The sequence below is a fragment of the Chiloscyllium plagiosum genome, unplaced genomic scaffold (genome assembly GCF_037043375.1).
Source record: "Chiloscyllium plagiosum isolate Xiang-an unplaced genomic scaffold, Cpla_swu_hap1 HiC_scaffold_3, whole genome shotgun sequence".
Classification (NCBI taxonomy): domain Eukaryota; kingdom Metazoa; phylum Chordata; class Chondrichthyes; order Orectolobiformes; family Hemiscylliidae; genus Chiloscyllium; species Chiloscyllium plagiosum.
Window position 1 is genome coordinate 87982875 of NW_028270141.1, and position 26531 is coordinate 88009405.

Consider the following 26531-nt stretch of genomic DNA (forward strand, 5'->3'; position numbering starts at 1 on the left):
TCACTCTGTGCTATTTTCCTCAATTAATGTCTCTTCCTGAAACCTTCGAACAAGCTGCCAATGCAGCTCACTATTGCTACTGAAATGGGTTCCATAAACTCATGCTTTCAATAACCTTATAGGATATCTTCACCCTTGACACTTACACAGCTTTCTGCTTCTAAAGATATCTTCTGAGTAACTCAGGACTTCTTTCCAGTATACAATCTCAACTTTGTCCCATTCACTTGTTCTTGAGTTCCCGCTTTTGATTTGTATCATCTTGCTACTGAATGCAAACATTAGGTTAGGAGCAGGAGTAGGCCAATTAGCCCCTCAATCCTCCTCCACCAGTCAATAAGATCATGGATTATCAGAATACTCTATACTTACCCACCCCGATAACCTTTCACCCTTTTGCTCATCAACAATCGATCCATCTTTGTCTTAAACAAAAGCTAAACGCATTACTTCACTGCATTTGATAGAGTTCCAAAGATTCTCAGTGCTCAAAGACAAATATATTCCTTATCTGAGTTAAAATGAGTGACCCCTTACTTTTAAAAGTTACCCCTAGCTTTAGATTCTTTCAAATGAGGAAACATCCCTTCTACCTGTAGCCGATCAAAACCCCTCAGGATCTTATGTGTTTCACTCAAGTCGCCTCTTATTCTTTTAAAGTCCAGTGGATACAAACCTAACCTGTCCAATCATTCCTCAAAAAACAACCTGCCCTTTTTAGGTATCTGTCTAGTAAATCTTGAAATGATTCCAATGCATTTACATCCTTCTTGAGAAAAGGGAACAATACTGTACAAGATGTAGTCTCACTTGAGCTCTTGCTACTTTTGTATTCAATTACCCTTGCAATAAATTGTAACATTGTTTGCTTCCCCAATTACTTGCTGCATCTGCAGACTCTTCTTTTACAACTCTGGCACTAAGACACCAGATTTCTCTGCATTTGTTACAATAAGGTAAGAACCTGTTGTTGGAAAAGTAGGCTCCAGAGGTCACGGATTTTAGGTAACTAGTAAAAGTGCTCAAAGTGACACAAGGATCGTTTCTTTACACAGCAAGTTGTTGTAATTTTGTATGTACTGCGTGGAAAGATGGTGGAAGCAGATTTAATGGCTACTGTTAAAGAAATTTGGAAAAATAGCTGAAGAAAAATAATTATAGGGCATTGTAGAAAAAGCAGTGTTTGGATAGCTTTTCAGAAATCCATTACAAACAAGATGGATCAAACGGCCTTTTTCTGTGCTTTATCATTCTATGATCTAAGGTGTTCACAGAAATGTCCCGTGTCAGGAATTTTCTCCTTTCCAATTAAATTATTCACTTGACAATGTCACACATCTTTTGTCTCCACTGGCAGATGTTAGTTATATACTTATATTAGGAATATTAGCATTATAACTTTAAATGTGTTGCACTTCTTTTCTGTGGAACTTTGGCAGAAAACAGGAAGTGGAAAAAGCCAGATCCTGCTCTGGATCATTACCAAGCAATCGCTAATAGATATTTCATGTGGTTGTCAGATGAGGATTATAATCAGGCTGATAAATCTACACCCCGAGTTTTAATAAATGGTTACATTTGACATACATGACTTATAGATAGAGAACAACCACTTAAGACAGGTACTGAAGAGCTGCGAACAAATAAAAAACTGCACACCAAAGTGAATCAACTCTTTCGTGAGAGGGACTAAGTGAGGGAAGGGAGGAAAACTGAAAAACAAGTAGGTCCCAAGTCGACAATGAGAAAATGCCAAGAGAATGAGATAGATGTTGTAATTATATCTCAAGGTATAGATGACAATCAAAAACTGGATAAATTTCAACCTGGCAGCGCTGAGTGTTTAACGTGGAGCAACTTCAAGACATGACTTGTGAAAAACACAAGTGAAGTCAAGCATTTGGGGCTGTTTTGCTGCAGATTGTTGGCAAAAGACAACAATAATGTGTTTGCAAGGAACTGTATTTCCTAAGTATTATGAATCATACAAGAGGAGCTTTATTTATACCATGCTCTAGTCTTACAGAACTCTGCATTCTGTTGTAGCACTCTCATGCTGAGTCACGAGGTCTGAAATAAACAGAAAACTTCTGAATTTTACATTATATAATGAAAGAAAATGCAGAAACTGTGATAATGAACATTTTCTTTGCGTTTCTATCAAACCCTTTTTTAGAAATAACTAACAACTGCAACATTGGAAATTCCAATCAAGTATTCCTCTGCAGTTCCAAGTACATTTATGTTTCATGTCTTTTCCAAAGCAAACCCTAATGCCACACTTTGGGAAGAATCAACATCTTTTGCAGAAATCAACAGTACAAGTTCAAAATCATTTTCAAGTTGATCCTTCAGTTAATTTTTTCGGCAGTCAGATGGTTAGCACATTCCCAGCAGGCGGAAGACACTTGCATATTTTTAAATTCACTTTCCCAGACCCTGATGGAAACCCACCCTTTCACAAGTAGTTGGGGGTCATTCCTGCAATAACAATGATGAAAACGATCAGTCACAGGTCTATCCCAAGAAATCTCATCAGAGCGCAAGTCTAATTCAGTACTCAGGTAACCCTGGTCAAAATACAAATATTATCTAATCAACCTATATAGAGATGTTAGTACACATTTCCAAAGCAGGTGGGACCTTAACATGAGTCTCCTGGCTCAGAAGTAGGGACAATACAACTGCATCACAAGAGCTCCACACTGGACAGAACAGAATTTTCCTGGGCATATTACTTCCATGTGACAGCTCTTCGAAGGTCCTTATCTTTTCCCTATTAGTATGCCAAGTGGTTGCACGAGCTGACCAAAAGGGGATGTCTAGTGAGGTGGAAATAAAAACATGAACATAGAATTTTATTTTTAGTGAAGTTTAGAATACTGGAATTGCAGAAAAAGCATTACACCAACAATAAGGCTGATAGTTAAGACATCCTTTGCAATTTGCAGTCATTTAGCAAACATGGTCAATCAATCTGAACAATGTTGCAAAGATGAGAGGTAAAGGACGTGACAAAATGGAGATCATTGCAATCTGGAAACATGTTTGAATAATGTTAAAGTTTTTAAAATATTTAAAGTAATTTAGAAATTTGTATGCTAACAGCGACTTTGAAAACAAAATTCAGTAGATAGATTTAAATATTTGGTATCTGCATAACACTTCAAAAAGTACTTAATTGGATGTCAAGCATTTTATAATCAGCCTAAGAACATGATAAAACAATGTTCACAAATGGTAATCAGTGATTGTTTCTTTATTAGTATGTATAGATAAAGTGTTGGGACATTTTTAAGGAAACTTGTTTATGGATGTTTTACGTCCAAATGGTAAAAATTTGGTCAAGGAAGTACATTTTAAAGAGTGACTTAAAGGAGAAAAGCTGGAAAGAGAGGTTGAGAGATAAAGGAATGATAGTCCAGGCTTTGTGGCCTAGGCAACTGGAGGCAGCAATAGTAGAGTGATTAAAAGCACAGGATGCTAAATTAGAGGTGGTATAATATTTTGGAGGGTGTCTGGCTGGAGGAGATTACAGAAAGAGAGGGACGAGACTATATGAGTATTTGAAACTAAGCATGAGAATTAAGATCAAGTCAATGCTTGACTGAGAGTCAATGTAGGTTCACAATCTGGGTGAAGAGCCATCATGCAACTTAAGATGGGTCAACAAGAGTTTTGGGTAAGCTCAATTTCACGGAATGTAGAATATGGGACAACATCTAGAAGTGAACTGCATCAGTCAAGTTACAGGCCATAAAAAATGAATGAAGTTTTTCAACAACAGACATGCTGATACAGAGATGAAGTCAAGTGATGTTCAGATCACGATAGCGCAAATTATGAGGTCAGAAGCTCATGTTCGGTCAGATAATAATAATAGAACTGTTGTATGTATTTTTAACACTATTATTTTCAGACATTTATCAGACACTTACATACAAACTGATTTTGGATACTTTATCTGCTGTAATTCACTTATGCATTAGACAAAGTTGAATACAAGAGTCATAGAGATGTACAGCATGGAAACAGATCCTTCGGTCCAACCCGTCCATGCCGACCAGATATCCCAACCCAATCTAGTCCCACCTGCCAGCACCCAGCCCATATCCCTGCAAACCCTTCCTATTCATATACCCATTGAAATGCCTCTTTAATGTTGCAATTGTACCAGCCTCCACCACTTCCTCTGGCAGCTCATTCCATACACGTACCACCCTCTGCGTGAAAAAGTTGCCCCTTAGGTCTTTTTTTATATCTTTCCCCTCTCACCCTAAACCTATACCCTCTAGTTCTGGACTCCCCCACCCCAGGGAAAAGACTTTGTCTATTTATTCTATCCATGCCTCTCGTAATTTTGTAAACATCTATAAGATCACCCCTCAGCCTCCGATGCTCCAGGGAAAACAGCCCCAGAATGTGCAGCTTCTCACTGTAGCTCAGATCCTCCAACCCTGGCAACATCCTTGTAAATCTTTTCTGAACCCTTTTAACTTTCACAACATCTTTCCAATAGGAAGGAGACCAGAATTGCACGCAATATTCCAACAATGGCCTAACTGTACAGCCGCAACACGACCTCCCAACTCTTGTACTCAATACTCTGACCAATAAAGGAAAGCATACCAAACGCCTTTTTCACTATCCTATCTACCTGCAACTCCACTTTTAAGGAGCTATGAACCTGTATTCCAAGGTCTCTTTGTGTTCAGCAACACTCCCTAGGACCTTGTCATTAAGTGTATAAGTCCTGCTAAGATTTGCTTTCCCAAAATGCAGCACCTCGCATTTATCTGAATTAAACTCCATCTGCCACTTCTCAGCCCATTGGCCCATCTGGTCCAGATCCTGTTGTAATCTGAGGTAACCCTCTTTGCTGTCCACTACACCTCCAATTTTGGTGTCATCTGCAAACTTACTAACTGTACCTCTTATGCTCGCATCCAATTCAATTATGTAAATAACAAAAAGTAGAGGGCCCAGCACCGATCCTTGTGGCACTCCACTGGTCATAGGCCTCCAGTCTGAAAAACAACCCTCCACCACCACCCTCTGTCTTCTACCTTTGAGCCATTCTGTATCCAAATGGCTAGTTCTCCCTGTATTCCATGAGATCGAACCTTGCTAATCAGTCTCCCATGGGGAACCTTATCGAACGCCTTACTGAAGTCCATATAGATCACATCTTCTCTCTGCCCTCATCAATCCTCTTTGTTACTTCTTCAAAAAGCTCAATCATGTTTGTGAGACATGATTTCCCACGCACAAAGTCATGTTGACTATCCCGAATCAGTCCTTGCCTTTCCAAATGCATGTACATCCTGTCCCTCAGGATTCCCTCTAACAACTTACGCACCACTGAGGTCAGGCTCACCGGTCTATAATTCCCTGGCTTGTCTTTACCGCCTTTCTTAAACAGTGGCATCACGTTTGCCAACCTCCAGTCTTCCGGCACCTCAAGTGTGACTATCGATGATACAAATATCTCATCAAGATTCCCAGCAATCACTTCTCTAGCTTCCCACAGAGTTCTCAGGTACACCTGATCAGGTCCTGGGGATTTATCCACTATTAACCATTTCAAGACATCCGGCACTTCCTCCTCTGTAATCTAGACATTTTGCAAGATGTCACCATCTATTTCCCTTTAGTCTATATCTTCCATATCCTTTTCCACAATAAATACTGATGCAAAATATTCATTTAGTAGCTCTCCCATTTTCTGTGGCTCTTCACAAAGGCCGCCTTGCTGATCTTTGAGGGGCCCTATTCTCTCCCTACTTACCCTTTTGTCCTTAATATATTTGTAAAAACCCTTTGGATTCTCCTTACTTCTAGTTGCCAAAGCTATCTCATGTCTCCATTTTGCCCTCCTGATTTCCCTCTTAAGTATACTCCTACTTTCTTTATACTCTAAGGATTCACTCAATCTATCCTGTCTATACCTGACATATGCTTCCTTCTTTTTCTTAACCAAACCCTCAAGTTCATTAGTCATCCAGCATTCCCTATACCTACCAGCCTTCCCTTTCACCCTGACAGGAATATACTTTCTCTGGATTCTTGTTATCTCATTTATGAAGGCTTCCCATTTTCCAGCCGTCCCTTTAACTGCAAACATCTGCCTCCAATCTGCTTTCGAAAGTTCTTGCCTAATACCGTCAAAATTGGCCTTTCTCCAATTTAGAACTTCAACTTTTAGATCTGGTCTATCCTTTTCCATCACTATTTTAAAACAAATAGAATTATGGTCGCTGGCCCCAAAGTGCTCCCCCTCTGACACCTCAGTCACCTACCCTGCCTTATTTCCCAAGAGTAGGTCAGGTTTTGCACCTTCTCTAGTAGGTACATCCACATACTGAATCAGAAAATTGTATTGTACACACTTAAGAAATTCCTCTCCATCTTAACCTTTAACACTATGGCAGTCCCAGTCGATGTTTGGAAAGTTAAAATCCCCTGCCATAACTACCCTATTATTCTTGCAGATAGTTGAGATCTCCTTACAAGTTTGTTTCTCAATTTCCCCCTGACTATTGGGGGGGGTCTATAATGCAATCCCCATAAGGTAATCATCCCTTTCTTATTTCTCAGTTCCACCCAAATAACCTCCCTGGATGTATTTCCGGGAATACTCTCCCTCAGCACACCTGTAATGCTATCCCTTATCAAAAATGCCACTCCCCCTCCTCTCTTGCCTCCCTTTCAGTCCTTCCTGTAGCATTTGTATCCTGGAACATTAAACTGCCATTCCTGCCCATCCCTGAGCCATGTTTGTGTAATTGTATGATATCCCAGTCCCATGTTCCTAACCATGCCCTGAGTTCATCTGCCTTTCCTGTTAGGCCCCTTGCATTGAAATAAATGCAGTTTACTTTATTAGTCCTACCTTGTCCCTGCCTGCCCTGACTGTTTGACTCACTTCTGTTCTCAGCTCGATCTCTTTCCTCACTATCTCCCTGGGTGCCATCCAAATTAAAAGAAATTAAAAGTTAGGCTAATTGGAAATCTTTTTTTTGAACCATAGATCATGAGGACATAATTTACCTGGGGGCACAGTAACTCCATTTGGGGACTGTCCCCTGAAAAAAAGGCCATTTTATTTCATGACTAAAATCTCCAGATATAACTCCAAAAGCTGGCAACCAGATCTAATGTTTGCATGTAAAAGAATGTTAACAGTATTTGTATTCCAGGTTCATAAAGTAACAGTTGTATTGCAACATTCATACCACGCATTTATCTAACTACAGAGTGTACTGCTTAGCTTCATTTAATTTTGTTTTCATAAATTTAGTTTGAGGGGTTATGGAAAAATTGTGAAGGTTGAAGTGGGAATGCAAGATTCAAGATGGGTTTCAGACCTTCAACCAAAATGGGCACATCTAACCACAAGTTTAGTTAAACACCTACAGCAGGCAAATCAGTAGCAGTGAGAAGCTACCACAAAAAGATTCAGCCTTATAACGGACTGGTGGATTACAGTATGTCACTATGTACGACAAAGGAAGTGGGTGCGACGCCCTTTCACTGTCCCTCCCCCACCACCTGTATGAATCTCACAGGAAGCAGACAGTCCCCACACACTTTCCAGCTGCATCATATGAGCCACAATATATCTACAAAATAGATACATATATATATATCAAACACAATAAAAATACCATCTTACAAAATTTGCTTACAACCACTGACATATGTTCTCAAATTTTTCATCTACAAAATCTTGGTACCTTTGAAACTGCTGAACACAGCGCAAAAAACAAATAAATAATAATTCAGAAGTAGGTAGTTGGGTTTCAGATATGGGTCAAAGGGAATATTCATGCTATCCCAAAATTTCCAAGAAAAATTTCAAGGAAAAATTCCTCTTGGAGAATGGTTGATCATATCACAATCCATTATTCAACATCTGTTTTCGCCTTTCTGCAAGATACTAATTATTTCTTTGAATTCTCAAACAGTTCTTCATAAAAACAAAACACAAAAATGGTACTACTAAATGTACACTTTCCAAACCAGTATATTTAAAAGTAAATGCCTCTTTTTGAATATATTACTACAGCACTGAAAACTGTATGGTTCAGAGGCTAACTGAAAGATGTAATATTATAGCGTACAAAGGTGGCACTACTCAATGTACTTTTGAAGATTCATATCCATTCAATTATTCTTCAAAAGATGCTTTTATTGTGTTTTCTTCAAAATATTAAAGTATCCAAGTTAATTTCAAATTGTTATACTAGCATCAAAGTAAAAAAAACTGTATTTCAGTGGTTCACCTGGATATATAATTGTGGACTGTCATGCCTATGTTGATGTTGCATTAGTGCTATACAATCCAATTTTCTCGACCAGATATAACGTACACAATTCTGTATGTTATCTGATGTCCGTCAGTATCTTTAATGCACTCTCTCTTTAAAATTACAGCTACAGAACAACAAACTTAAAAGTCACAGTAAATTCAGGAACCATACAAGTCAAACTCACCAATATGAGAAAAAGCAGGTGTCAATTCAATTTGATAAGAAGAATTTGAAGGAAGCAAGTGATACAACTTTAAAGATGGTGAAGGAACAGACACACCTGGCAGCGTATGTGCACAAATCTTGGAGGATAGTGGTACAAAGTTCATATGATCTTTTAAAAACATATGGAGTTTAAGAGGCATTTGGATGGGTGTATGAATAGGAAGGGTTTGAAGGGATATGGGCTGGGTGTTGACAGGTGGGACAAGATTGGGTTGAGATATCTGGTCGGCATGGAGAGGTTGAACCGATGTTTCCATGCTGTACATCTCTATGACTCTATGACTCTAAGTGGAGTTCAAAAGCAAGGAAGTTATACTGTTAAAATACTCGTTAAGATTCATTGTATTGGGTACTGTACACTAAGCTGGATGCCAGGTTCTTGGAGAAGATACAGGAGAAATTACACTTTCTTCTCCCAAAACGTTTACATAACATTACTTTACTGAGTTAAGATTAAAAGGCACAAACATGGATAAGGAGTCCTGTTATTGAACAAAGCAGAAGTACAAGATATAATTGTGAATTCCATATCAGTACATATCAATGTATTATCAGAAAAAAAAGTTAATGACTTAAGCACAGGTGCATTGCTTGAACCCATTGAAAAATGCAATAATTACAAACTATCCTGAAAAAATGCCATTGAGGTTAACTACCGCTGTTGATTGATTTGGTGTTTCAACATTCTTGTTAAATTAATAAGTGTCATGATGATATTTCTTCATAAGATTAAAAAAAGTAAACTGAAGCACCCAAACTCTGAAATAAATGTTGAACAATTTGGGAAATATGTAATACCTGAAAAAAGGTAATTTAATGTAAAAAGCAATGATAAGTTCTGTTGGGAGGTCACTGACCTGTCTCTCTTTCCCCAAAGATAACTGTCTAAAATGCTGAGTATTTCCAACATTTTGTTTGTAGTAAAGGTTAATTAATATTTTGAGCATAGTGCTTGTGTCAGAATGCATCATCTGGGAAATGTATTGGAGGAACTGTTGAACTTGTCAGAATGAATCAACTGAATGAATATCAATCATTATTCCATCTTATCATTTTACTGTTTTGGTTAAGTCTGGGCTCCAGTGTTTAAAAGAGATTGTGCTGCACAATTTCAATTGGTTGCAAATGAAAAAAAAAGGTTGGTCTTCCAATTTTGCAATTGTTTTTTAAAAAGGTATAACTGATGCTGTCATTGATTGTGGAAGAGGGACATTTTGATTTCCAATCTGCTTCCATGAAGAATACAGTGTAACCTAAACATTCCATTAATCTTTGGGAGAACTCCAGTAGCAATTTGGTAATATATCCAAAAATAATATCCTGGATTCGAAGTAAGTATACTTGAGTTAATTAGCACTACTGTCATGCAGAGTTGAGAACTGATTAGCAGTGCCAGTTGATTAACTTTAATTAGTCATTTTTAAGAGTGCAGTAATCTCTTTCAAACAAACAGATGTTGCAGACATGCAATAAGTAAGTTGCAATTCCATATAAATAATACAATTCAAATCTCCTGCAGAGCAGATTAGAAACCAGTTACTTAAAATGCGAATACGAAACGAAATTTGTAAGGTGATTCATATTACAGACGATTTGATGGTGGCCTTGGAAATTCGCAGACTGAATCACAAGTACTGCCGAAATTGATGGGATGAAAATTTCCCAGGTTCAATGAATGTTGTTCCTTGTAAAAATGAGCAATAGCATAAAATTAACTTCCTCACCAATTGAGAATATCAGATTAAAATGTAAAAATGTCACCTTGGTATAGCAAGCCTTCTGAAACCAAGGTGTATTAATGAATGGTGCAGTGAAAAGCCAGCTTTATTTTGCACATAGGTTGTGTTATACCTGCCCTGAAAGTAATTGATGAGAACACAACATGGGAAGTGTTTGATTCAGCAACAAGGATTTGCATTCCTCTAACAAAGTGGTAACAGAAGAACTCAAACATGGAGACATGGCCAGGATTGCAGAACGTAGATACACAGAACAGGGCTGGGACCCCTGAAAGTTTGACCACCTTGAAAAGAAAAAGGAAAGCACTGCAAGCAGTTAGAAGAAGAGTTTGTATAAACTGGTATGTAGAACTGGGAGATGCTGCAGAGATAAGATGGAATTAAGCTACCAGAAATTTTACATAAGGATGATTTAATGCATTCATTAGAAATAGTAAGAGGAATGGGCTATTGGCCCTTTGACTCTGGTGCACCATTCAATACAATCTTGTACTTATGGAGACCTAATGAAAGTTCATAACCCATTCTTCGTGTAAAATAGGAGGTGAAGCTTCTTTACCATTTGTCAAAATATTTGGAACAGATAATATTGCAAAACTCGGCCAAATAAAATTTACCCTTGATGGTCATAATACATGAACGATAAACAATGCATTTTTCTGTTACTTCAACTGCTGTGAAAATAATTAAAACAGGTCACCCACCATAAAAGTCAACTCCTGTTTTAGCTGTTCAATCTGTATCCTTCAATCACAGAAACAAGTCATTCTGCAAAACAAATCAGCTCTCAGAAATGAAAAGAATTCAAGTCCACCAGTATTTGGTATTCAAAGTTTGAATGGATTATAAAAACTATTTGAGATTCGTGATTCTATTTTGGCATCATTTAAATATGAAAAGGGAAGAAAAATAACAGAATTGCAAGATTTTGGTTTTTTTTCCAGAAATATTAGTCATAATGAAATTTGGAGTTGGCCAATTGATGGCCAGTTTTAATCATCATGATCACTATTATAATTCTGGACTGAAACCAAATCAATGAACTGTTAAACCTTGTCTGGAAGTTGAAAGCACAACAAGAAAACTACACATATTTTGTCATAATGTTTGGCTGGAGACAGGAATGCCACCTGAATCCAGGTATAGATGATGGCCTATGATGAATCTGCAGGGGGGTTAATTTTAACTTTTTTTCCATAGTTTTGACAGACTGGTTGGCTTGTTCTAACAGCTGCAAGCAGCCAGATCACTCAGCAACTCCAGTAAAGGTTTTGGACAGCATTTAATGCACCTGTGAAAGACAAAACTTCATTGGCCAAATGAAACAAATTAGTGGAAAGTATCATTATTGTTTTCTAGGACACGGTGCTAAGAGGTTTTTATGAGTTAACTGGTCTGAAAACTGGCAATGGTATACTATATAAATTTCCTATTGGTTATACAAAAAACAGAAATTATGCAACAAAGGTACTCAGATTTCCAAAATGATCTCCATCTCTAAAGCACAAAGTCAATAAATTATTCTTATAGTGCAATATAATAACCCTTTTCTAAACATTATTATTGACATTTGTAATTACCTCTTTTTAGGGCAGTGTTAACAGGGCTGTGTTTAGTACCAAACTTACAGCAACTACCCAGTGTGAATTCAGGCAAACCATCAACTGACTTCTAAATTTCAAGTCTTCTCACTTTGAACAGATTCATTTTGTGCTGTGTCTTTGGAGGCAAACAGTCTTCTTTAACCCAATTGTCCATGCTAACTTAAAATCAACAGAGGCAACTTGTGTCTTCATACTCTTGCCCTGCTGTGCCTATCAGGATTGCATTTTGAAAATTCAAGTGTGTGATATGCATATCTTTCCAGTCATTAAATTTTAAACCATCAGAAAATTGCACTCAAAATTAAGTACATTAACTTCAAGTGGGCAAGGCTGTCATGGAGTATGAGTTTTGCGTATTTGCCCTCATAGACATACATTAAAAATGCAAAGCTGCCTTCAATCATTCTGCTCTGTACACCTGTGGAATCATGGTACATCCCATGAGAAACATACCAATCTTGTCCATTAACAATGATATAACACAAAAACTAACTGCCCAATTTCATTGTGCTACTGAGGACCTTTGCCAACCAGAAGTACATATTAGAAATTCAAGTGAGATTACTATGTTCCAACCATTAATTATATGTTTAGAAAATCATATGCTACATGTAACCACATTTCTAATATATGCACAACAATGCAAAGTTGGAAGTCTGAACTGTTTATTCCAGAAATCCATTTTCTTGAGAAATTGTATCAAAGAAATTCAGTGTTTATCAGGTTCTTCACTTCTTGTGTCACTATTGTACACAATATTCTGTATGTTTACATAAAGCATTCATTAACTAAAAGACTATGACTATAGTCCACAGGGTTATGGAAGATTTCCTACAATGAGCTATTTTCAATTTGTTACTTGTAAATGAATGTTAGCTGCCAAATTTATCATTTCTCAGCAACAGATGTTACAAATCCCCAATTGGAAGACTCAACCACTTCTTGGAGAGCTGAAAGACCTTTATAGATTTCGTTTTCTTCTAAACCTGACTGGAATATTCCCTTGTAAGATTGGACACTGACCTACAATTCAGCCTTCGCATATTCTTCATGTGAAAGCATAGATGCTGAGTTTTAACAAGCTATTTGAATGCAGACATCATCATAGACAAGCTCATTGCTGTCTTCATCAGATTTCAAACATTAAGGGCAATGAAAGGATAAAATTTCGTAGTTGTAAGAAGAAGTTAGAACATTTTCAGGAAGAATAGGGTGATAAAAGAAGCGGGGTCATGGACAGGTGGCAGTGATGGTGGAAACTTCTAACACAGTACAATAGTGTAAGCACAGCATGAACATTAAGCAAAAGATGGACCTCTAAAATAAGAAGGGAAACTACGTGACAAAACCTTATATGCTGGACAAAAATAGAAAATCTTATAAGCTATTTTTTGAAAAGAAAAGAGCTGCAAAACCGAGATCAGCCAGAAATGCAGAATTGTTGCAGCACTAAGGAGAACATTCAACCCTTTGTGTTCACACCTGCTCTCCGAAGAGCAATTCACCAAACAACATTCTCCCACCTCCTCCCTGTAACCCTGAGGTTCTTCCATTTCAAATAGCAGTCCCATCCCTTTTGAATTGAACCTGCCTCCACCAAATTTTCAGGCAATGCATTCCAGACTTTAACCTCTCACTGCAAGTAAAAACGTTTTCCTTATCTGACTTTCCTTCTTTTACCAATTATTTAAAAGGAATTGCTATGAAGTTCTATGGTACAACATCACAGGACATTGTTACTTAAGGAGTTAATGCCTGAATATTTCTGTGTGCATGCCAGAAACGTAGGGTGAAAAATGTTTGCCCTTCCATTTATCTATTAACAAATTTTGAAGATCATTCCAGGACATCTGATGAACTACAGCTATGCATTTGGATCTTGGTTGAAGTTTCATATTCACTTGTTTTTCTGATTTACAGTTTTATTTCATTAACTGACACAGCCCCTAAAATTAACCACTTTTTACAAACCTGAAAAGGATTGCAACAGAAAAAGTAAATCAACAAAAGCAAATCTTTAAACTACCAATTGGATTTATTGATCCCAACTATAACTGCATAACGATTTGTAAAAACATGTATTCAGATATGAGATAAAATGAATTCACAAGTACTTATCATCAATAAAAGTAAACAACTTTGAATAGTCTTACCTCTATTAAAAAAAACTCAGCAAAGCCATCAAAAGTCAATGAGACATAAGTTTAGTCACCTTGAAAGAGGTACATCATTAACTCAATCTTCTACAATATCAAATTATAAAAAAGGTGTTAATTACCTGAAACTGCCTTATATAAGATTAATTTTCTCAAAAAACATTTGCCGTTTAACCAGCAAAACCAAATTTCCATTTTAGTAAAGATAATGTCCACATCACAACACTTCATCAAAATTGATAACTGATATTTCAACATGCTCAGTGTACAGAAGGCAGCTGAAAACAAAAAAAAGTGTAAGCTAATAATCATGCAGTGAGGGCCAAAAGGGCATCTGTGACACTGGAGAATCGCAGACATAACAGTCCATCTCTGCCCGTGACCAATAAGCATTAAGGATTGAGAAATAAACAGAAATGTAGCAAACAAAGCCATTGTGTGAATTACATTTACACATACAGAAAGAGAAATGAAAATAAGGAAAGACCAAATTACAACACAGAAAAAAAAGGGAAAAAATGAGTAAAATTATTCATAGTTTAAAAATCTCTAAAAATAATTTACTGCATGTAGGCAAGGGACTATGCAGTTTAATTATAGAAGAAATACAGACCACAATCTAAAGATATTCCTTCAAACATACCTGGATATGGATGCTGTGCCTGCAGAATGGTTGCCAAGAAAAATTCAAGTCAACTAGCCTGGCAACTGCCTTGTAAAAAGCAGGTCATAGCTGACAATTATAATAGGGTCTTTTCAAAAAATAACAGGAGCATAACAATGGAAAACAGGTGGATGATGTACCCATGCAATTTCAAAAAGTTCAGGAATCTTTTGATAAAATTAAGAATAAGATATTGGAGGAAATCTGTTAGTATGAAGATGGTATTAGTCAAAAGATAGAAAACTTAATGCTTAATAGATAGCTTTTGGACTGAAGGGACATGAATAGGATTTTGCTCCAAGAATCTATTGGACATTTTACTGCTTTGAGCATGAAATGAAAATTTACACACAGGGCGCGTGACTAATTGTTAAGACAACTTCATAAACCCAAGTCGTGGGTTAGTAGATTGTGCAGATAGATCTCAGGCGAACTGTAAGGTAAAGGACTATGATGTGATTCAATTGGAATAGAGGTAGTTGTGGGAAGAAGAATGAATGACAAGAAAAAGTGAAAGCTCCCAGGCATTCAGATACACAGATGTTTAAAAACACAAGCTGTCTGGTAAAGGTGTGCTGGCATATGAGGAGCAGGGATTTAAAAATTAAGAGCATAGATGCAACAGTAAAATCCCAAAGTTATATACACAACTCATTGGTTATACCACATTTAAAATATTGTGTCCAGTTTTATAATGTACCAGAAATCAGCAGCCAGTCGATCTTTGAATGGCTATGTAGCACACTTGGCAAAAATTAAGTTTATCCACAAAATACATGAGGCATACACAGAGTGAGTAGTTTATAAAGCAAGAAGGCAAAGGGAACAACAAACGTAAGGAAAGAAAAACACAAATTAAAATCTATTCAGACAGATAAAGACAGCAGCATGAAATATTGGGCAAAATATTCAACTGCAGTCAACCAGATCACAGGCGGTAATGGATTGAATCAGCTGCCTGTATTAAACCCCGCACAAGCCTTCTTCACTTGATGTCAATGGAAACAAAAACCAAGCAGGGTGCACTATGGGTGACCAATCTGCAACATCGATTTACATCTCACCAAAACTAAACGTTTCACCCGTCTTAGTACCATTTCAACAAGAAACAGACAGCAAGACAGAACAAGAAGATTTTTTTAAAAAAACTAGAAAAATACACAAAAAAGTATGAGACATGCAGGTAATTTTATTTTGCCTGAAGGGGAATATGCTAATTTTATTTTAGGCTATGCTATCAGTTAGTAATTACAGAGTGCTTTGAAAATTTAGTTAATAAATATGAAATAACACAAAAATATATTATAAACAGTTAACAGTAGATATATTACATTGTAAGAAAAGAGTCAAGAAAATAAAGGCTGAATAGATTTGCCAGAATAGGCAAACTAAAAATAGTCTGGAATAGTGAAGTATATATCTTTTCATTAATGAATTCTCAGAATATTTCAGTCACTTTACAACAGTGTCTCCTAGAAAAGCATTTCCTTCTTTGAACAAAATAATGTTCATTTCATCAAACTGCCATTTCCTTTCATTTGAGCATTTGAATCCCTTATGCCACTTATGCACCTGGAGATGTGAATCTAGATATAAGACACTTTATAAAATCAAAATTATGTGTGTTGTGTGTTCAAACTTCACAGTTGTTCTTAAAGTGATTGCAAACTGAACTTATTTCAATTATCAGTAGGCAGAAAGTATAAGCATCTGTTTTGGTTCTTTGGACAGCAATTTCACCACCATGAGAAAGGGCACCATGGGTTGAAGATACACATCAGGACTTGAGCATGTGGACGAGGTTGACACCAAGGTACAGCAAAAGTGTAAAGTTTTTAAGAGGTGTTATCTTTCAAATGAGTCATTAAACATCCTCAGTTACCTCCTGAACGAAGCACCAAAGAGTCAATGGTACTATTTGAAGAATAGCAGGGCTATACGACATTTTTCCTTCACACTACCAAAAGCAGATTATCCAGCTATTTGTTAATTTGCTGCATTAGATATCTTGCTTCTTGCAAACTGATTAACGTATTCGCCCAGATACAGCAACTATACTTTAAAAATAAATGAAATGGTTTAGAAGTCTGAAGGGATATAAACAATGCTACACAAATGCAATCATATTATTTCTAATCTTTAAACTTTGGTAAATAAGTACAAATTAAAATCAGAAATCGAAAAAAAGCTCAAAAAGTCATACTTTTCGTATCATAAGGAAGAATGGAAATTGCAAGTTGTTAATTAACTTAATTTAAAGAGAACAATGATTTTTTTTCTGAAGAGATTATATTGGATTCAATATGTTAGCTATCTTTCTCTCACCATAGATTCTGCCAGAGTTGCTTAGTTTCTCAAGCACCTTCTTTTTGACTTCAGATCTCCAGTATCCACATAATTTTGCTATTATCTAATTTCATTTATAGTATGTGATTTAAAAAAAACACAAGGCTTTGGGATTGTTGACGTGAATAGAAGGACATGACTAATCTATGATTATAGAATGCAATTTTTACTTTTATATTAAAAATTGAAACATATTACCTTTGATTTCAAAAGTTCATTTTTGACACATTAATATATCAAAGAAACCTTAGGGGCACAAACTCCAAGCAATATGAATTGGTGGTGTTGATTTATATCCATGTGGCTAAGAAAAATTTGGTCTTAGATTCATAAATTTAATGAAAATTGACCGCTTTACTTTTAAAAATTTTGAAGATCAGCAGAAAATAAACATGAGGTAAGACAGCTATTTGAATAAAGCTCATTACTTTACAATTTTAAAACATAGCAATTGATTGTTTTGTTTAGCTTATACAAAGTTTGATCGCAACATTAAACTTTTAGCATGTTGTTTGTGTAAAATAATTTTAAATACCGTAAATTGGATGCTGTTAGTGGGGAATGTATGATTCCCTCACCTTACACACACTTTGCTGTCTGTTAGTTCATTGATAAATATTGGGGATAATTGACAAAGTCTTTTTTGTGCTCCTTCAAGTTCCTGTTAATAATATATTCCACTGAGTTAACAATGGTGCTTGGGGCCACAGTGGTAATGTCGCTATCTCTGGTTAGGGGACCTAGGTTCAAGTCCCATCTGCTCCAGAGGCAAACAATAACATCTCTATAAAGACTGATTAGAAAATATACAAGACTGCTTGGATACTCTGATGATGCAGTGAAAGCATCCCTAATTCTACTCCAAAAGTCACAAATTCAAGTTCCACCTGTTTCATAGGTATGTAACTGCACCTCTGATTAAGTGGATTAGTGAACAGCTGGATTTTTAAAATTCATTCATTGACAGGATAAGGGCATCATTGGCTAGGCCAGCATTTATTGTCCATCCCTAATTGCCCAGAGGGCAGTTAAGAGTCAACCACATCACTGTGGGTCTGGAGTCACATGTAGACCAGACCAAGTAAGGATGGCAGATTTCCTACCCTAAAGGGCATTAGTGAACCAGATGGGTTTTTCCAACAAGCAACAATGGTTTAATGGTCTTCATTGGACTCGTAATTCCAGATTTTCACTGAATTCAAATTCCACCATCTGCCAATGTCTGGATTCAAACCTGGGTCGCCAGAACACTAGCTGGGTCTCTGGATTAACAGTCACTAGATAATATCACTAGATCTATGCCTCCTCCAGAGAATACTGCTTAAATGGTTTTTACACTTTTTCCTTGAGTGTATTTACATTTGCTTGTGCTTCTACCAGCACTAAATTAAAAATCAGATATATTGTGAAACCTGTAAATTACCTTTCTCATGCTAAGTTTGAGACTGCCTCATTTAATAAGGATAGAAGAACAAGGGTAAAAGTTTTGTTTCTCTGCTTCCAAAGCACTTTAAGTTCAACCATTACAAAAATCTAACTGCAAACCTTAAGTGAGCTTGTGAAACTTCACAATATGCCCTCCTGAGGTGTATCTGGAGCACACAAATTGATTTTTTTGTGCACTATAATGCTATAGAATTAACAGACTACAGATGCAAGATTCTTTATAGAGTCATAGAGATGTACAGCATGGAAACAGACCCTTCGATCCAACCCATCCAAGCTGACCAGATATCCCAACCCAATCTAGTCCCACCTGCCAGCACCGGCCCATATCCCTAAGGCTAGATGGATTGTTTGCTGTACAGACTTAAAATAAATGCAGGAGTTAATGAATTGTCAAAGCAGTACGCTGATTTTGTTTGGTGGATAGAGTAATTTGGGACACATTTTGGGTTATGTCTTTTGAGAGAGTAAAATAAAACATAAAACACTGATGTTTGCTTTTCATCTTTAATGGATCTAAAAGAGGTTAAATTTGTAAATTATGGAAATTCTAAGAATAATTCCTTACATTTACACATAAAAGTTACTAAACTTTTTTGGTTTGTCTTAACCACTGTACCAGCTATTGAGAAATTGGAAGTCTGGAAAGGTACAACCCAAACTTGGAATCAATCATTTGAAAAAAGTTCAACCATGGCTGGTAGAATTTGTTGAGTATCAACTATTCTTAAAAAGTGCTAAGGAGAAGTATCACAAGTGTGTGAGGCCATGAAATATAAGTAAGACTTCTAATAGGGAGATAAAATAATAATTCTAAATGCTTTACAAACTTTTTTGAAAAATAACAAACTGGTAGTTTCAAAAACCACATGCCAAAAAGTCTATTGCCAAACTCTAACTGCCTGGAGAGCACATACCATCAGATAATTAATCCAATTCCTTAAAATGGCTGTGCAAGTCTATGAGATCATATTGACAAACACTGTCTGTTTATTCCAAGATTGAAACCCTATATTCTAATGTTAGCATGTTTGTATACCTTAATCGTAACTCTAATGTTTTAGTTCATAAATCAAAAAAGTACCTATATGGCTGTGTCTGAGGGAGAGTGTTTCATCTCTGCAAAGCAACTATCTGAAAGACTTTGTATTTGGCTTGTTTATCTTGAAAATCAAACAGCATTTACAAATAATCTGCCATCAGGGATTAAATGAACATAACATAAAGTCCGTAATACAATGTAAAAGACTACTTCTGTTCATAAAGTATTTTAACATCATAAATTACAAGTGTACTTGTAATTCTGAAGACAGGATCTCCTCCCTCCATCCGCCTCGCCAATCAAAGGCCCTTTATTTCTCCATTTTGAACACATTAAAGCTAATAAAATGTACATTCAAAGTGCACACAATTTTTAATTCCCAGCATTTCCCCCCCAAATTACTTGCAGCAATACCCAATAAATTAATCTTTAATTCCTGGAGACTCAAGTACAGTCCAATCCATGATGGTTTGCAAAGCTATATCACAAGGCACTATAGAAGCAGAGTGATTATCAAGTTGTTAAAAGCAGGACTAAATGTTTGAATGAATAGATTAGTTCTGAGAATGCCATTGAAGATGAAGAACAACAAGGTAGAAGAGAGTGCATAGATAAAACTGCTGAAAGCTCTGCCACCAGAAACAAAATTGAAAAGAGAATAATGAGGACATAGTCAGAATAGTCAAGGAACTGAACTGAAAGGACAAAAAAGAACTGATATGCGCAGTCTTTTAAGAATTCAGGACATCCCAAAATACTTTATAGCCAAATAAAGTACCTTGATGTGTAGTCATGACAGTAATGTAAAAAATGAGGAAGCCAACTTAATACGAAGTACCTCTCAAACATCAGTTCTAGTGATAAAAGCTGCATATGCTAGAAATTCCAAATAAAAATATGCTGTAAACACTTAGCAGGTATGGTATAATCTGTGAAGAAAAAGTTATGCTTTGTTTAAAATGTGTTCTAGGTTCTAATAGTCACATTCAACTTGAAACATTAACTTAATCCTCCACAGGGACACTGCCAGACCTGCTGAATATTTCTAATACTCTTTGATTTTGTATGTTTTAGTAATGTGAGATGAAGGATAAATATTAACAAGGATGCTGGAGAAAAGTCCCCTAACTCTTCAAAATAATGCCATTAGATGTATTACACCCACCCAAGAGGCCTCAGATTATCATTTTGTCCCAAAGACAAGTGTCTCTGTTAGTCTAACATTGTAATGCATTGGAGTGGTAGTCTTCCCAGTGGGACATAAATTTGCGAACTTTGACTAATTGTGCCATCATTAGGCCATGATTTGCATTATGTAGGTTGTTGGTTAAACCCTCTTTTCTAATTTTATGTTTTGTTATGCTCATTCACTTTCCTGCATTTCACCCAGCTGGTGTGAATTATAACTGTGACAGTGAGTCACTATGGAAGATATGTAACAGCATGTTTACGTTGGATGCTGAATAAGTCTTTTCAGGCTTCAGTGGATCAGCAGGTACTATTTCCAAAACGATTCCCAAGACTTTCATACGTTTTGAACACGTTTAATATGTTTCACTAATCTTAATTACATAATACCTGAAACAAAAACAGAAATGAAAGACAGTGCCATTCTCACTTTAATGAAACATGCCTGCAAAATCAGGCTGCCCCCACAGACGTGTGGAACGCGCAATTCACAAAGATTAGATCTGGTCGGCAAGAAGCTTTTAGGTGCTGTAATATTTTCCGACCTCTCACCAAGTGCTGGGGATGCAACCGAGCGTTTCATCACAATGTTATCAGTAACAACAATGCTGATGAGTCACCGGCTGGTTACTGAGTGGCGGAAATCATCGATCAGCTCTGACCGCCCTCGGTCTTGTACAGTTACGGGTGATGAATTGTTTGCGCGGGTGGCAGGCATATGGGCTCTCGCTGCCCTTCGATCACGGGTGATTGGGGGGGGGGGGGGGGGGGTTGGCGATCGCCAGCTCGATGTTTGCAAACGCCCAGCTTCTTCAACAATACGCTCCGAACGCTGCCAACAATGACTGCAACACCGCGTTCCATCCGCTGACCCAGCCCACCAATCAGCACAGCGACCCGTTCCTCGCGGACCTTATTGGTTCCACTGAGCCAGACTCAGAAGGCAGTGGTCGCTGCTAACTGGCGACAGCGGCCTGTCAATCAAAGCGGCCCGTGGCCGGTGAGTGGGTTGCGATGATTCATTGGGAATGGCCGGGGGGGAGGGGGGAGAGGCGTCACGTTCTGGTCTGTGCGCAGGTGAGTCAGCAGCAAGGCTCCTGAAAGTGCTGACGCGCGGTCACCGCACGCACAGACAGAGGTAGACAAACTGCGGGAGCTACTCCACACAACGTACAAATAACTGACACACACAACTCGACTGGCAAGCAGCAAACCGCTCGCTCTTTATCACGGCTTTGAGTGATTACTTTTAAAACCACAGATTAGTAAACAATACGACACTCAGCTGTGCAAAAGGCGATTATCTCCACCCTTGTTGTGCACCTCTATGTGACTACCTTCAAAGCAATTATTTAGTGCAGGTCTCTTCAAGTGTCCGTTCAGGCTCTCTTTTCCAAGACAATGCTTGAGTAATATTTTACAGGTAATACACAATGCCTATAAATGCTATGTATGGCTCAGAGGAATCCAATAAAACACAAATGATGAACTTAGTCCACAAATCTTTGTAGAAACGAAAAACGACCGTTGACGATATTGTGTATTTTGAAAATACACAATCAGTCATTCGTATTATATTAGAGGCCTATATTCCATAACTGCTTACATTTCGAGTTAAATATATAACTTTTCAGAAGTGTACCTGTCACACTGCCACGTTTTGAAATAAAATAGATAAATCAAATAAGACGTTTCAGTTTCGATCTACAGAAGCTCGTTATTTCAAAGCACCTTCGGGCACATTTTTTAAATTTTTGCAGTTGTAAGGTCTATTCGGGTAGAATGGGTAGGTGGAGAATAACATTGCCCTGGTTTGCCAAACATTGACAGTAGCATAAGGATTTCTTTTACAAAACGCTGCCTCTCTGAAATAAAAACAGAACCCTCTATATATGCAAGTGAAGTCGCTTAGTGAAAGACAGGTTTATTGTTGGGCCCAATTACCAGAAACGTTATCTCTGACAATCTCAATGTTTCTTCACACATTAGCCTACCTGTATATTGGAACTGCTGTTATCAATTTTTTTAGAATGCTGTTCGCTTTAAAACATATACTGGGCATGTTTTATATTAAAAGCCATTTATGATCATCCCAGAACTAATCTTTTCCCAGAAATAAGTTTTGTAATCTTAACGTATAAATAAAAATGCAACATTTCCATCTACTGCTTTTGTGCAAAAGATGTTGGTCATATAAAATGCAGGTAAAGCTAATGCAGTTATGGGATTATATTTGGCACCATTATTTTATGATTTCAAAAAAAGCGAGGTTCACAAATATTCTTAGTTGAACCAGAAAATTAATATGCAGTATATTCTATTCCAGTTGTCTAATTCTGAACATCTCCGCCAAAAAAGGGGAAATGTGAAGAGCAAGTTGCTGTTAATCTTAAGCTTTAGATCACCTAACCGAGCATTTCCATTCATTGACATAGCCTTGCCCTTTCTGTGTCTCAACTTGGCTCAATAATAGCTGTATGAATTTAGACATTACCTATTCCAGTCGGCTTGACGCGGTGAATTCTAAAGTTTATTTTCGTATCTTCTGCCTAAATACTGTATTTCAGTTGTCTAGTATATTGCCTCGGTCTACATTTTAAGCAATGTCAAAACCTTGTTTGAGTTTTCTTGAATAGGGGCTAGTTTGGAGATATGGCTGTATTGGACCTATTCTACAACACTGGGACCTCAGCCAAGACCATGGAGGAAGCCAGAAGCTTTGACTGTAAACAATCCAGACTCGAAATATTGCCCAAAGTGATACTTTTCCACCACCTCCTAATTACATAAAGTACACAGAAAAACGCCCTTCCTCATAGAGAATTTTTATTTATTTAGAGTCATACAGTTTCAAAATTGTATCCTCCAGCGTCATGTCAAATCTAGGTTGATAGCGGCAAGATGACAGCACCAGGTCATTTACACGTCTCTATTCTTGTCAATGTGTCTCTAGCTCCACAACGGCGCATAAACAAGCATACAGCGAGTTCTTTTGTCAGAATAGCGTATTTCATTCAACAACTACACTGAGTGCATGGAAAATTGTGGTAAACCATTAGAAGTTCTAATTATGATTTAAGAGTCCTGGCAGGATATTCCCGAAAAAATTCCGGTTGTGTATATATACATTTTTAAATGCTTAGATTTTGCCATCGTCACTGTTAATCAGCAAATGCAGGAAACAAATAGACATAATATTGTTCAAGGTATGCTATTATCAGAATAAGCCAGAGCTCGTACAGCATTTGCAAAAACCCAGGCATTTTTAAGATGGTTCAAGTTGCAACGAAAGTATGCAAGCTGCTAGCCAGAGCGCTCTGAAATGATCTCGGTCGCGCACTCAGCAACATATATTTTCATTGACAAAATTGGACACCGCGTAATTTCTTTGGGCTATCGTTTTCCAGATATGGTCACTCTCCTAATTCTATAAACTGAATCGACTTAGCAATCGCGATCTTTACTCAACGCCACTGTTAAAAGGAACAAATAAAATCAGTTACAGAGGTAAACAATCGTTCTCGTGTAAACATGGTCATCATTGAGTTAAGGCTTCCGAACACATTTGCTGTTTATATACACAAACAATACATTGTCACAAACACTGTATTTCAGGCTTGTTTGGTGTATTATGCAAACACCGATAGTAAAGAACATAAAAACATACTCGATATTATTTCAAAATTGCACAAAGAAACTGCCAACATTTGCTAGTTGTTGGCATTTCCAAACATTTTGAATGCATAATCGTGCAAAATGCTTGCACGTTCACAACACGATGTTTTGAGATGTGATTTTGCAACAAACAAACCTCTGAAGACAAAACATGTACAGATCGATGCAGAATGCCATTGTATTGGCAGAATCTGGAGCAAGATGCCAAGGCTTTTAATGCCTTTTGCTGCTGCCATTTAGAGCTCGGTCAAGGCCTCGGCTCGGACTGGGCTCCAATTTTACTCAGCATGTCCGCATCGTGACAGCTCGAACCAACAAGCAGCAACCATGCTAGTCAGTGCGGCTGATTTGCCTCCTCTCTTTCTGCAACAAATCACATCAGCACAGCCACTTGTATCACAGAGGTCACGAACACTCCCCTCTCCCCACAATCATCCCTCCCAACCACCTTTAAAAAATAAACAGATTGCATTCTCCTTACCGGTTAACTTTCGACTATGTTCAAGCCAGCTCCAAGTTCAAAACAAATACCTCATGATCCTGTGCGCCAAGCGCTTTCCAAAACGAGCATGGGGACCGGCGGAGGGAGCGGAGCTGAGCTGAATCGGCGCGGCTGCTGGCTTGTTTTGAATGTGTGTGGGGTGGGGAGAAAGAGTGAGCGAGCGGCGTGTTTGAGTTATGTTTTCCAATAGGTTAGTTGCCTCTCTTTCTCCACAACGTGGAGGTGAAGAGCTTGCAATCTTGAAGTGTACACAGAGAGTGAGAAAGAGAGAGCACGAAGCGAGCCCCCCACCCTGCGCCGTGCAGCGCCGCCACTCCTCCTCCTCCCTCTCTCACTCACTCTCACTTGGTTTCATTTCTTGTTGACATTCAGCTGCTGCTGACGCTGTGTGTGTGTGTGTGTGTGACGCACGCGCCGCCGCTGCAAACCCCGGGAACGCTCCAGGGGAATGTCGAGTATACAACTTCTGCTCCCGATCGTGCGCGCGTTCACCGCCGCCGACGCGCTCTCCCGCCCATTCTCATTCCCTTCCATCACCAGCAAAACCCACAGCCCCCACGCTCCATCGCGCGCTCTGCGTGCACGCCCCTCCGATTCCGAAAGGTTTTGAGACCTGTTACGCATGCGTGCATTCCGCTCCGCTTCGTTGGGATTCCATCACTCGCTGGCCGCTGAGCGCATGTGCGGTGGTTCCTGCTTCTCACTCGCGCACGTGCACCCGCGAGGAGTGGGAGGAGGGGGAGAAGAGGGCGCGCGCCGTGTCAGTCCGCGCGATGCCTGTGTCTCGTGCTAGTTTCCCTTTGAGTGATTGATAGTCTCCTTCTCCCTCCACCACACACACCCCACCCAGCCCATGAATACGATGGTATTCATTCTGTTCAGGCACTCACTCTCGCAGCGTGAAAGTGCTACGACAACCTGCAGACAAAAATCTCCCACATGCTTAATCCCCCGCCCCCCCCCGGTATTTCCCGTGTTATGTTCAACTCTGTTTGACATAAAGTGCTTACAAAAATATAAATGCACTTTGTGCTGTTAATCCACTGCTTCATTTATTATTTGGAAACTATATACTTTAATGCATTCTTCACATCACCATTTGCAAATACAATCTGAACGTTTCACAGTCACACAACTTTCAGTCGCACCTTGCGCAGTCAGGGATAGACAATGGGTTGCGTTAAGACACTGTTTCAAAAACCCCTTACATAGACTTGTCACTATAATTCGGTATTAGTTTTAACCAATTCGTTGCAAAAAGCCAATTTGATCATAATACTTGGCGTGTAAGCAAATCATCGACTGCACAATTCTGTCTGATGTGCATCGAATATGAAAGTAAGTTTTCTGATAAAATTAAGTTTCGGCTGGTGAAATCAACAATTCGTTCGTGATAAACGATTAAAGACACGTTTTGACAAAAGATATCGTTTCGTTTATCATATTTTTACCTCAGCAGTGGAAGTGTTTGTCTTGAGTTTGTGCCAGGTTTGAGTAGCAGTATAATAGTAAAACTCTTTTTTAAATCCATAAATTTCAACCTCGGGATTTGGGTACTGTAGAGATCCTAAAGTGGGCGAGTTTATTCTCCTCAGTGACCTTTACAGTGGAAAATGTTACAGTGTTCAGTGC

The 26531-nt window shown here is 38.0% G+C and overlaps 1 protein-coding gene across 2 annotated transcripts in view; it reads right to left on the reverse strand.

Annotated features, from left to right (window-relative positions):
• The window catches only part of bach2b (BACH transcriptional regulator 2b), a 281310-nt gene extending 255748 nt beyond the window's left edge, over nucleotides 1-25562 (reverse strand). The window contains exon 1 of one of the 2 annotated variants that reach the window (XM_087981461.1): nucleotides 25513-25562. The gene's annotated coding sequence lies outside the window, so the exon portion shown is untranslated. Of the gene's footprint in view, nucleotides 1-24878; nucleotides 25449-25512 lie in introns of those variants that run through there. The other variant, XM_043685186.2, reaches the window with a different exon arrangement.
• Nucleotides 25563-26531: the final 969 nt, after the last annotated feature.